This window comes from Panthera leo, chromosome D4 (genome assembly GCF_018350215.1).
Source record: "Panthera leo isolate Ple1 chromosome D4, P.leo_Ple1_pat1.1, whole genome shotgun sequence".
NCBI classification, from domain to species: Eukaryota; Metazoa; Chordata; class Mammalia; order Carnivora; family Felidae; genus Panthera; species Panthera leo.
The window spans coordinates 71,378,445-71,392,040 of NC_056691.1; the positions used below are offsets into that span (position 1 = coordinate 71,378,445).

The 13,596-nt window shown below is 35.1% G+C and overlaps 1 protein-coding gene across 1 annotated transcript in view; it reads right to left on the bottom strand.

The window, feature by feature from the left end:
* The window catches only part of LPAR1 (lysophosphatidic acid receptor 1), a 358,989-nt gene that overhangs the window by 208,858 nt on the left and 136,535 nt on the right, over positions 1-13,596 (bottom strand). Inside the window, exons 9-11 of the mRNA XM_042912683.1 lie at positions 12,750-12,795; positions 9,971-10,037; positions 9,270-9,367 (exon numbers count right to left, since the gene is read on the bottom strand). The gene's annotated coding sequence lies outside the window, so the exon portion shown is untranslated. The remainder of the gene's footprint in view (positions 1-9,269; positions 9,368-9,970; positions 10,038-12,749; positions 12,796-13,596) is intronic.

Here is a 13,596-nt window from a genome sequence, read left to right on the forward strand (position 1 = left end):
CTGTATGCTGAAAACTATAGAAAGCTTATGAAGGTAATTGAAGAAGATATAAAGAAATGGAAAGACATTCCATGCTCATGGATTGGAAGAATAAATATTGTCAAAATGTCAATACTACCCAAAGCTATCTACACATTCAATGCAATCCCAATCAAAATTGCACCAGCATTCTTCTCAAAGCTAGAACAAGCAATCCTAAAATTCATATGGAACCACAAAAGGCCCCGAATAGCCAAAGTAATTTTGAAGAAGAAGACCAAAGCAGAGGCATCACAATCCCAGACTTTAGCCTCTACTACAAAGCTGTCATCATCAAGACAGCATGGTATTGGCACAAAAACAGACACATAGACCAATGGAATAGAATAGAAACCCCAGAACTAGACCCACAAACGTATGGCCAACTCATCTTTGACAAAGCAGGAAAGAACATCCAATGGAAAAAAGACAGTCTCTTTAACAAATGGTGCTGGGAGAACTGGACAGCAACATGCAGAAGGTTGAAACTAGACCACTGTCTCACACCATTCACAAAAATAAACTCAAAATGGATAAAGGATCTGAATGTGAGACAGGAAACCATCAAAACCTTAGAGGAGAAAGCAGGAAAAGACCTCTCTGACCTCAGCCGTAGCAATCTCTTACTCGACACATCCCCAAAGGCAAGGGAATTAAAAGCAAAAGTGAATTACTGGGACCTTATGAAGATAAAAAGCTTCTGCACAGCAAAGGAAACAACCAACAAAACTAAAAGGCAACCAACGGAATGGGAAAAGATATTTGCAAATGACATATCGGACAAAGGGCTAGTATCCAAAATCTATAAAGAGCTCACCAAACTCCACACCCGAAAAACAAATAACCCAGTGAAGAAATGGGCAGAAAACATGAATAGACACTTCTCTAAAGAAGACATCCGGATGGGCAACAGGCACATGAAAAGATGTTCAATGTCGCTCCTCATCAGGGAAATACAAATCAAAACCACACTCAGATATCACCTCACGCCAGTCAGAGTGGCCAAAATGAACAAATCAGGAGACTATAGATGCTGGCGAGGATGTGGAGAAACGGGAACCCTCTTGCACTGTTGGTGGGAATGAAAATTGGTGCAGCCGCTCTGGAAAGCAGTGTGGAGGTTCCTCAGAAAATTAAAAATAGACCTACCCTATGACCCAGCAATAGCACTGCTAGGAATTTACCCAAGGGATACAGGAGTACTGATGCATAGGGGCACTTGTACCCCAATGTTTATAGCAGCACTCTCAACAATTGCCAAATTATGGAAAGAGCCTAAATGTCCATCAACTGATGAATGGATAAAGAAATTGTGGTTTATATACACAATGGAATACTACGTGGCAATGAGAAAGAATGAAATATGGCCTTTTGTAGCAACGTGGATGGAACTGGAGAGTGTGATGCTAAGTGAAATAAGCCATACAGAGAAAGACAGATACCATACGGTTTCACTCTTATGTGGATCCTGAGAAACTTAACAGAAACCCATGGGGGAGGGGAAGGAAAAAAAAAAAAAAAGAGGTTAGAGTGGGAGAGAGCCAAAGCATAAGAGACTCTTAAAAACTGAGAACAAACTGAGGGTTGATGGGCGGTGGGAAGGAGGGGAGGGTGGGTGATGGGTATTGAGGAGGGCACCTTTTGGGATGAGCACTGGGTGTTGTATGGAAACCAATTTGACAATAAATTTCATATATTAAAAAATAAAAAAAATTAAAAAAAAGAATCCCATAAGATTCCCTAGAATCCTTCAACAACATGGGTTTGAACTACATGGGTCCATTCATACAGGAATTTTTTTTTCAGTAAATACAGCACAGTACTGTAAACGTGTTTTCTCTTTCTTATGATTTTCTTAATAATGTTTTCTGTTCTCTAGCATACTTTATTGTAAGACTACAGTACATGATACATACAACATATAAAATATGTGTTGATCTGCTTTTTATGTTATCAAGAGGTTTCCAGTCAACTGTAGACTATTAAGTTTTGAAGGAGTCAAAAATTATACACAGATTTTCGACTGCATGCAGGATCACCAGACTTAACCTCCCTGTTATTCAAGGGTCACTTTTTCCTTAAGTTTAATTGGAGTTTGGTTTCTGTTACCTAGAATTCTAACTAATAGATCATCATTATGAATGCATAGTTAGATTTAACACATCTTTACACATTAATATAGCATATCAATTTGAACTTGTATCAATGTTTCCTTCTCAATCTCAGGTGATTCTTTTTGAAAAAAATATGAGAAATTAATGAAAAGAAAAAGAACATTACATATATTGGTTGAACGGAGAGGAGTCAAAGAAAAGAAATTGGGAGATAAATGTGCTACAGTTTTTCTACTACAAAAGAAGAAAACCTATTATATCTATATAAGCAATTCTAGGAATAGATCACTGCAACTGTACATTAAATTTCATGTGGAAGGTAGACAATCTTTGAATTATCTCAATTCCTACCTGGCAGTGTGTCTGACTCACAACTAGTTTGATTTTACTTTCTCAGTGTACTTGCATTTCAGAAACTACCAGAGACCTTTTCCCTTCTCAAACCCTTATGAAAGTCTACATACTCCCCACTGGGAGAACACAAATAAAATGGATATTCTTGAGGAAAAAAGTTGTTGAGAAAATGACTTTTCAATGGGGTTTGAATCCACAAGCTTTCTCTGCCAAAACTCCCCATCTCAGATTTCTATACCAAGATCTTAGCTTAAAACACTTATGCACTAAAATAAATATCCTCAAGAAAATAACATTATCTTAATGTTCTCTCCTAAATCCAAGATTACTTCAGGAAAAGTAAGTTAATTTAATGTCAGAATTGGCCACAGAAATTCAGTTTGAGTGTATGTTGAAAAAACATTATTAGACTCCAATCCTGACCCAAGAAAGGTTAAAATGGTTTTGCTTGGTTGGTTGTGTTTAGTTGGCAGGGGAATGTTTATTCTCCCTCCATACTGCTATCATAAAACACATTGATCATTGTCGATAGCCATTTGGGTTTACTATTTACATTTGAGAGATATTGCAATATTGAGCCGGGAAGTCTCTATCATAGGAGGGAAATGATTTGGATCATAAATAGTTGTTTACTAATAAATCCAGCTTATTCATCTGTTTTCTGTTTATGTTACTAATTATCAGAGTTAAATGAGTGTTTTCGTTTAGACAGATTCTGATTCTTGAGTCTCCTTCAGGCAAATTTTGAATACCAGAGGGGTTTTTTTTCACCAACCATCGCAGCAAATATTTAGCCTAATTTCCAAATTTATTATTGCATTGTGATCCCTGCCACCTTATCTTTTCCTAATTTCATGGAAGGAACATAAAAATAAGGACATTTTAAATCCAATGGAACAAACATTGGATATTTTCATGTGCCAAGCCTGCGCTAGTCATTTAGAGTAAAAAAAATTAATACAGTTCCTGATCTGGAGATGAAGGGAAAGCAGAAGTCCCACAAGTATTGACCTCTATTGTCCACAAAGGCAAGACAATTGCTAAGAGTAGAGAGCAATGGGGAAGAAAGCAGATGCAAGGGAAAGGACATAAAGAGAGCAGTAAAATTTGGGATTTGCCATTAAAAAAAGGGCAAGCATTAACTGAGTACTATGTGCCATCCAGTGGATAAATTTCTTTAACATACATTTTTTAATCCTTAAAACAATCTTTTGACGTAGGTACCACTGTTCTCATTTTAGAAATTAATTAATGGAGGGGCGCCTGGGTGGCGCAGTCGGTTAAGCGTCCGACTTCAGCCAGGTCACGATCTCACGGTCCGTGAGTTCGAGCCCCGCGTCAGGCTCTGGGCTGATGGCTCAGAGCCTGGAGCCTGTTTCCGATTCTGTGTCTCCCTCTCTCTCTGTCCCTCCCCCATTCATGCTCTGTCTCTCTCTGTCCCAAAAATAAATAAACGTTGAAAAAAAAATTTAAAAAAAAAAAAAAAAAGAAATTAATTAATGGAGAATCAGAGAGGTTAAAAGACTTTCCCGAGGTCATACAGCCTAGTGAATTGTAGAATTGGGATACAACCTGCTACCTATAAAAGGAATTGTCTAGAAAACAAGCAAAGAACTGCTGAATGGCAGTAAGTGCCATGTTAAATTTAACATCTATGAATTTACAGTAATACAAATTTGCAGAACTATGCTATTTTTTCCAACAAGGCTTGGCAACTCAGGAAAAGGAATGCAGAAAGCTAATTGTTGAAGTCGTCTAGGATTGACTGAGAATTGACATGGTTGTTGTGGGTAAAGCATAGTTGTGATAAAAGAATTGAATGTACTGAAAAATCCTTTGGAAATGAATGTTAGGTTACAAAGGAGACAGGTGTCTGGCCGGCTCAGTAGTAGAGCATTGACTCTTGATCTTGGGGTCATGAGTTTGAGCCCCATGTTGGGTATAGAGATTACTTTTAAAAATGTAGAGTTAATGGCACAGAACGGATCATCCATACAATCATTATCCATAGATGATGTGGAAAGATGGGAGGAACTGAGATGAAGAAGATTAGCCAAGTGCTAATATTTCAGATGGATGGTGGGGAAATGACCAGGAAAGTTGGTATATGACAGCAAGCAGTAGGGTGGAGGGTAATGAGCTTCAATGGAAAAAGCCTAGTGGAGAGGGTTTTTATAAGATGGTGGAGAAATGGAGGTGGCAATAGTAAGCTGGAAAGATACCAACACTACCTTCTGGTCCTAAGGTGCATAAGCTTTGTGAAAGTAAACAGCCACAGCCACTTATAAGAGCTTCAGGTCTTCTCAGGAAAGACCCAGATTTCATTAAAGGCAAAGAAGTAGAGGAGTACTCAGGCAAGAGATTGAAAATATGAGGATAGGTGTTGCTGGCTATGGAGCAGCCATTCTAGAAAGAGCAGCAAAATAGTTTGGGAGGTGAAGAAATAAGTGGTTAGTTCGAAAGTAAGGAAGCCGCAAGTACAATAGAAATTTAACTTATGCTGTAACTGACTACAACGGAATGAGAAGCATGGAGGATCAGGTCTCAACAGTCTTTCTGAGAAAGGTAATCATCAGTCACAGTAGCCAGAAGACTTAACTCACTTGACTGAGTTGATGGTGAATCCAGAACCTATAGATAAAACTAGCTACTGGATGAGCTTCCATTTATTAAAAGAATATTATGTACCAAGTATTATTTGTATTGATTTCACTTAAACCTTACAAAAGTCTGTGAGTTAAGTATAACTATTCTAAATTTACAAATTGAAAACAGAGGCTTAAAGAGACTAACATAGCAAAGCCAGGATCCAAAATTTAACAGAGATTGCTACCAGTGGCTCATGAACTGTAATAGGCTGGAAACATAATTTGAATGTTTTGTTTGGCTCTCACATTCTCAAAGGAAATACATATAGGTCAGTAGCTAGAAGAGTTCTATCTAGACCACCTTACTTGTTTTTAATGTTATTGCATTACTCCTGTGGGCATCTAAATTTGCTAGCCTTATTTAAACTAAATGGGTCTGACTCCATATTTTATGTACTCTACAGTATTTAACAAGAAAAGGCAGATTCCATTTTCAGCCATGACAGAGTAACCACCCTAAACAAATCTAAAATTAGAAGAAATATATAAGGCAACTGCTTTCAGGTACTGAACCACAAGCAATGTAGGATCATGATCCTTAAGAGAAGGAAAATGCAGATGAATGACGTATTTTCCCTAGATTTCTGCCTGGAGACAATTTCCAGATGACTGAGTAGAGAGGTGAAGTCCAAGCAGAGCACAGCAGTCTCACTGAGCTAATGAGGTAGGAACCAGAGTTTGGAGCTACTAAGGCAACTGGAATTTGCATCAGGGTTCAAGAGAAGTAATTGCACAGAGGAGGGGTCCTGAAGTCTGCATGGGGTGCCCAGTGGGTTACTGGACAAGGCTAGGCTATATATTCACAGGATGAGACTCCACAATGTCCAGCAAAGCATAGATAATGCAGGACTGAGGGTTGACTGGAGGCAAGAGAGATCATACAGAATTGAGAGATATGAGATTCCTAGTCCAGGCAGTGTGGAGAGGCCTTGTTAAGAATGCCATAAATGTCATGTCTTAGAAACAAGGACCATAACCTTAAGTAAAAACCACATTCTAAGAATAAGAAGAGCGAGGGTCAAAAATACTTGAAAACATAACGGTTAAAAATTTCTAAAATTGGTGACAACCATAAACCTTCAGATCTAAGAAACCCAGCAAACTCCAAGTAGTATAAACTAAAAAAAATTTAAATCAAACCTGGTATATTACAGTCAAACTACTACAGAGAAAACTTTATAGGAGCTATAGAAGAAAAAAGGGCATTAAATACAGAAAAACAAGGGTAAAAATGATGTCTGATTTTCTATCATAAACTATGGAGGATAAAACACACAGGAATGTCATCTTAAAATGCTAAACAAACAAAAGAAGCCTACCTAAAATTATTTAACCAGTGAATATATCCTCTAAAAACAAAAATGAAATAAAGATATTTTCAGATAGAAGAAATATAAGAGAATTTGTATCCAGACCTGCGCTATAAGAAATGCTAAGGTAAAGAAGTTTTTTAGACTGAAGGAAATGACATATCAGAGAAAGAACTGTGTTGACACAAAGGAATAAATAACACTGTGAATGATAAATACTTGAACTAATATAAAGACTAGCACTTTTTCCCCTTAATTTCTGTGAAAGACAATTGACAACTAAAAGCAAAAATAATGGCATTGTGTTGTGGGGTTGATATCATATATAGAGGCAAAATATATGACAACAGCAAAAAAAAAAAGTAAAGATAAATGGAATTATTTTACAGAAAACAACTCCATTTACAATATTATCAAAAAACAAATTAAATACTTGGGAATACATTTCTAAAAAGAAGTTCAAGATTTGACCACTGAAAACTACAGCACGTCATTAAAATAAGTTAAAGACCTAAATGAAAGGAAAGACATTCCATGTTCATGGATTGGAAGACATAATATTGTTACAAGGGAAATTCTCTACAAATTGATCTATAGAGTCAATGAATTCCCTAACACAATCCCAGTTGCCTTCTATTTTTGCAGAAATTAACAAAATGATCATATGAAAATTCTAAGAATTCAGAATAGTCAAAACATTATAAAAGAACTACAAAGTTGGAGGACCCACACTTCCCAATTTTAAAACTTACTACAAAGCCATAGTAATCAAAATTGTATGACACTTACATTGGCATAGACATACAGATCAATAGAATAGAATTGAAAGTCTAGAAATAAAGCTATAAATACATTTATGGCCAATTGATTTTTTTTTGAGTGCCAAGACAATTCAATGTGAAAGAATAGACTTTTCAACAAATGTTGCTGAGAGAACTGTACATTCACATACAAAAGAATGAATTTAGACCACTACTTCACACCACATTAAAAATTAACTCAAAACAGATCACAGACCTAAATGTAAGAGCTAAAACTATAAATCTCTTAGGAGAAAGAATAGCACAAGTCTTCATGACTTGGATTAGGCAATGAATTCTTAGATATGACACTAAAAGCTCCAAAAACAAAGAAAAAAAACCCACATAAATTACACTTTATAAAAATGTAAAACATATGTGCTTCAAAAGACACTAGAAAGAAAGTGAAAAAATCCACAGAATGGGAGAAAACATTTGCATACCATATACTCAATAAGGTACTTGTATCCAGGATACATAAGCACTCTCACAATTCAACAAATAACCCAACTGAAAAAAAATGTACAAAGGATTTGAACAGACATTTCTCCAAAGATAACATATAAATATGCCAATAAGCACATGGGAATATGCTCAATGTCATTAGCCATCAGGAAATGCAAATAAAAACCATAATGAGATACCACTTCACACACAATAGGATGGCTATAATTTAAAAAAATACACAATAACAAGTGAGGATATACAAAAATTAGAACCCTTGAACATTGCTGGTGGGACTGTAAAATGGTGTAGCCACTTTAGAAAATAGTTTGACAGTTCTTCAAAAATCTAATCATATGATCCAGAAATTCCACTCCTAGGTATATGACAAGAAAATTGAAAATATATGTTCACACAAAAACTTGCATGCAACATTTATAGTAGAATTATTCATAATGGCCAAAAAGTATAAATCATCCCAAGTCTATCAACTGATGAATGGATAAACAAAATGTGGTTTATACACACAATGGAATATTATTCAGCCATAAAAAGAAATGAGGTACTAATATATGCCTCAACATGGACAAACCTTGAAAACATTATGCTCAGTGAAATGGATAGGGAGCTTCTTTTAGGAAAATGAAAATGTTTTGGAATTAATGGTGATGTTTATACAACTCTCTGAATATATTAAAATCCACTGAATTATACACTTACTGGGGGTAAATTTAATGGTATTTGAATTATATCTCAATTTTAAAATTGGAGAACTTTGTAGTAAGATGTAAAATAAAGGCTGTTTTATTTGGGACAGGAAAACTCCCTAAACTAATCCATAAAATTCATGTAGGTCCAAAAAAATCTTAATAGGACTTTTTTTTCACTCGACAAAATGATTGTAAATTTTTTTTGAGAAAATAAACATGAAAGAATCATCTTCAAAAATCTGCAAAATATTACAAAACTTAAGTTGGTTGACATTGAATTAGCTCTCCTAGATGTTATGTGTGTGTGTGTCTAAATACTACAATGTCTAAAGGCATATGCAGAGAGATACTTTTCAATTTTTCATTTTTAAAACAATGCAAATATATTAATTTTATAATAATACAGTAAATCAAGCAAAAAAAAAGAAAATTAAAAAATAAATAATCTATGTAGCTCCTTCTCCACTATTAGTTTATTCTATTTTAGGCTAAAAATCCCTCTTCAATGTATCTGCATCTGCATAATTTCAAGTCACTTTTTCAGCCTTGTTGATTTTCTCTTAATATAGGTTAATTTATGAACAGCCTCCCTAGAATTTGGCACCTAACCTGAATACATTCAATGTGGACTTATTGGCACACAATAAACATTTATTTTCTTGGTTATTCTGGTTATTTCATTTACATAAATGCATCCTAAGACCATATTACCCCTTTGGGGCAGTTAATGAACAAAGTTTACTGATACTGGGTCAAAGACGAGTGCCTGAAGCCCCATATCTTATTCATAATCAGTACTGCTAAGCCAAAAACTATCTTTATCATCTTGTCCCATGTGCAGTGATATTTGGAATAAAGTATATGACCTTACCTAATTCCATCAAATTTCATCTTGATCTAGTTGTCCGAATCCTTTGTATTTGATGCAATCATTCAAGGTATTCATTAACTCCTCCAGCTCCGTGATATCTAAAAATTTGTAAGGAACGATCCTTAGACCATGATCTGAGTCATTTATGAAAAGAATATCAGGGCATCTTGGGGGACACAGACTGAAGATAATATGAAAATCTCCTTATGCATTAGTTAATTCCCACTGTATCTGGCATCTAGCCCAAAGGTGCTCAGACCCTAGTTTACCTAAGAGTCACCTGGGTAGCTTAAAAATTCTCTGGGCTCACCTGTAGGGATTCTGATTCAATAGGTTTAGAATGAGGTTTAATTAAAACTAACATCCACAGAACTACCTTTAGATTTAACTAAGTCTGTATATTTCTCTTTATTGATTATAAATATATCGGAGAGGTCCTGTCATACACATTGCTGAAGGCAAGATGAAGTGTCTATTGAGTTTACTCCACCCACCACTTGGCTCCACGTTAAAGAAAAGAATAGAGTTAATGTGCAAGAAAACCCCTGTTGCCTTCTTATGAACAATGTTGCCTTTGTGTTCACAAACCCTTTCCTAATAATCAATCCTAGAAGTTTATTTTCATACATTTTTATTTAATGACCAAATATCTGGAGGGGGGACTAGTATATGCCAAATATTATGCTAATCTATATTCCCACCTGTGGTAAGAGTTCTTCTTTGCACCCATGTTCACATTGGGTCTTATAATTCTTCCTTGTATTTAGTCTGATAAGATAGAATAAATATATTTGCATATTTTTAACTTATATTTTTATTATCTTCAATAATGAAGATAAATATTTTTTCATATTTTTCTTGGGCCATTGCAAATTCCCCATTGATTCTCATATATAAGTCGCTGTGTTTATTTTTTCTAATAAACATGTAATTTATCACTGTTATATTTAATGTTACAGGGGTTGCAAAGTTTTCTCCATTTTCTGTTTCTCTGTTCCCCTTTGTTGTCTTTTAACCTTTTTATGATTTTTCTCCTTTATAGAAAATATGTTTCAAATTCTTATGCAGACAAAGCCAACAATCTTTTCATTATGGTTTCTGCCATTGTTTGAAACCATGCTTTAAGGCGCCTGGGTGGCTCAGTTGGTTAGTCACCTGACTCTTGATTTCGGCTCAGGTCATGATCTCACGGTTTGTGAGATGGAGCCTTGCGTCAGGCTGTGCATTGACATCTCAGAGCCTCCTTGGGATTCTCTTTCCCTGTCGCTCGCTGCTCCTCCCCGCCCTCTCAAAATAAATAAATCAACTTGAAAAAAAAGAAACCGTGCTTTAAATATCTTCTTCCAAGATTATGTAAATATTCAATTATATTATCTTTAGAATATAATCTTTTATGTTTTATATATTTAAATTTTATATATCATTTTATCAGTTATATATTCCCATAATTCTTTAAAAATATAATCCTTCAAAAATCTGGATCAGGAATGTTAATTAGTATTGTTCAAATACTAAAAATTGAGGAATTGTGTAAATGTATCATAAGATGAGATTAGTTGATTATGTAGAACTTTCATGAGAAAGAACATTGTGGCACATGAGATTTTGGTTTAAAGGGATATTTTCTTATATGAAATTATTCATAATTTAATGTTCAGTGAAACAAAGCAAGACTACACATAGACACACACATGCATTCATGAAGTCCAAAGCTAAAACTATATGCTGTGTTGAATTCTATTAACTTTGAGGTAAATAGGAAAATATGGCAAAGTATCAACTATTTGGTTTTAGATGACTTGCATAATATTTGGAAGTTATTTAGAAATGTTTGTTTCCAAATATAACTGTGCTGCTATTGTGAGTCATCAATACCCAAACCAAGTCAATAATATATTTGCCATAAATAAGCATGAGTTTAACTATTTCTAAGTGTCATATACAAATATAAATATACTATCACGTTTTACTGATATGGGGTCAGCATGCTTCTGCACTTAAATTTCCACATTTAAATGACTTTTAATAGTCAATTAAAAACACAATTCTGGCATAAGAGTTTCAACAACATGAAGATGTTGGTGGCTTATTGTGTCGGGGGTCCCCAAGACCCCAGGTTTGATGATCTGCTGGGAGGACTCAGGAGACTCAGCACAAGGCCATACTCATGACTATGATTTATTACAGCAAAAATATCAAAGCAAAATCAAAGAAAAGACCAGAGGAATCATGAAAGCTTCGAAGAGTTTTCTCCCAGTGGAGTCACAGGAGAAGCACTTAATTCCCCAGCAATGCGCTGTGACAAAACATGTAAAATGTTGTCTACCAACGAAGTTTATTAGAAACTCAGCACACGGGGTTTTTACTGGGGGCCGGTCACACAGGCCCCCTCTGCCTAGCATGTGCTGAAATTCCAGATTCCCAAAAGGAAAGCAAGCATTCAGCAGAAACCACATTGCTTGTACAAACTGTCTAGGCACAGTGAGCCACTCTTAACAGTTCTGTGAATGGTGGCCATTTTCCAGAAATCCAAGTTTCCAGATGCCAGTCAAGTGCCAACTTGCAAATTGGCATTTCCAAGGATAGCAGTTTCTAGCCTGCTTTCTTAATTCTTTTCCGCACACATGGGTACAAGTTATCATGTTACCAGATATAGGAATCACATACACACACATTAGTCTCATTCATACCCAAATAAAATTAAACAAAGAAAAGTAAATGCATGAAGTTTACCCTAAAATTCATTTTTATTGGGCCCCAAAATAAATTATTCCAGAAGCGACCAACTCAAAAGGGATCAGAAATTAAAATATCATAAAGTTTTTTTCTCAAGGGGTAAAATTAATGCACATTTGTTACAGAAAATGGGGAAAACTCAGAAAAATATTAAAGAAATAAGATTCACTAAAACCCTCAGTCGTAGATTTTACCATTGCTGACCTTTTCTATTCATGTACATCTATTAACGTAGTTGATACCATACTTACTATTAAATTTTATTTTAGTTACCTTCATTTTTCTATGTCACTAAAAGTTCCCACTAAACATTTTTCATCATGGAAAATATTTCATCCCTAGTTATAATTTTTAAAGTCTTCTCCTTTCTGTTGGATAGGTTGTTTCCTGTCATTAATATTTTTTTTTAAACCCTCATAAAACCTTTCAATGGCTTCCAATTGCTCTTGGAATAAAGGCCAGAATCTTTAATATGGTCAACAAGGCCCCACGTGATCTGGGGCTCCCTTCCCTCTGCAACTCTAGTTTACTCTCTGTCTGCCCTCAGTTACCATGGCCTTCCCAGAGTTCCTCAAATGTGCCACTGTCTCCCACTTCATAGTTTACACATGTGTCGGTAGCCCCTACTTTCTATGCTGTAATTAGCACAGTCATTTAATTAATTAAGTTAATTAATTCTGCACATTTTTAAAAATATGTATCTCCCATAATAGGCAGTAATCCCCATGAAGGCAGAGCATGTACCTGTCTTGTCCACTGATGTATTCCTTTCCAGTGCTAAACGTTATCCCTGGAATATACACATGCAAAAATAATTGTGGAATTAAAGAATAGATGCATAAATAATAGGATTCTACCTTTAAGTCAATTTTCAATCACTTAGTATATTTGATAACTTTGTTCATTGGATGCCCACATTTCTTGAGTTATCATTAAATATTTCCTTTTTGTAGGATTTTCATTTCCTCATTATACTTCTTCATTATCTATTATGGTAAATAATTAAAACCATTTAATTCTGTACATATTCTTCTTAAAGACCCTTTACTGAACTATTCTATTAATTCTAGTAATTTTTAGATGTATTGTGTAGATTTTTCTCCAAATCACAATGACTATGACTTACACTTTAAGCAACACCGTTATATTTTATCACTTATTATATTATTCATATTCATTCCTGGTCATTAGATTTCAATTTTGAATCAATACTATTTTGTATAGTATTTTTAAAATTTTCCTTATGGATGGGTTTTTTGCTTAATCTGTTTGTAAAAATCAATCTCTCTGTCTTTTAGCATGTGCTCTTTCGAACTTCTGGAAGCTTCATTATAGATAAAGGTGTTTACCTACAGATTTTATTTTTTAATCGGGATGTTGGGTGAAAACTGAGTGGAGAGAAAGGATTTTCTTCTTTGTAGAAGAACTGAGAGGTCTGGACTCTCTTGTAGGGCACCAAGTCAAAGACACTCCATTTGGGGGATGTGAGCCAGTTCCTACAACTTGGTAATAGGATGAGGGTAACAAGATAGATGCCCTGGAGGGTCCAGGAAATGGAGAATAGGTTTAATTTATGAATCCTGGAAATAGT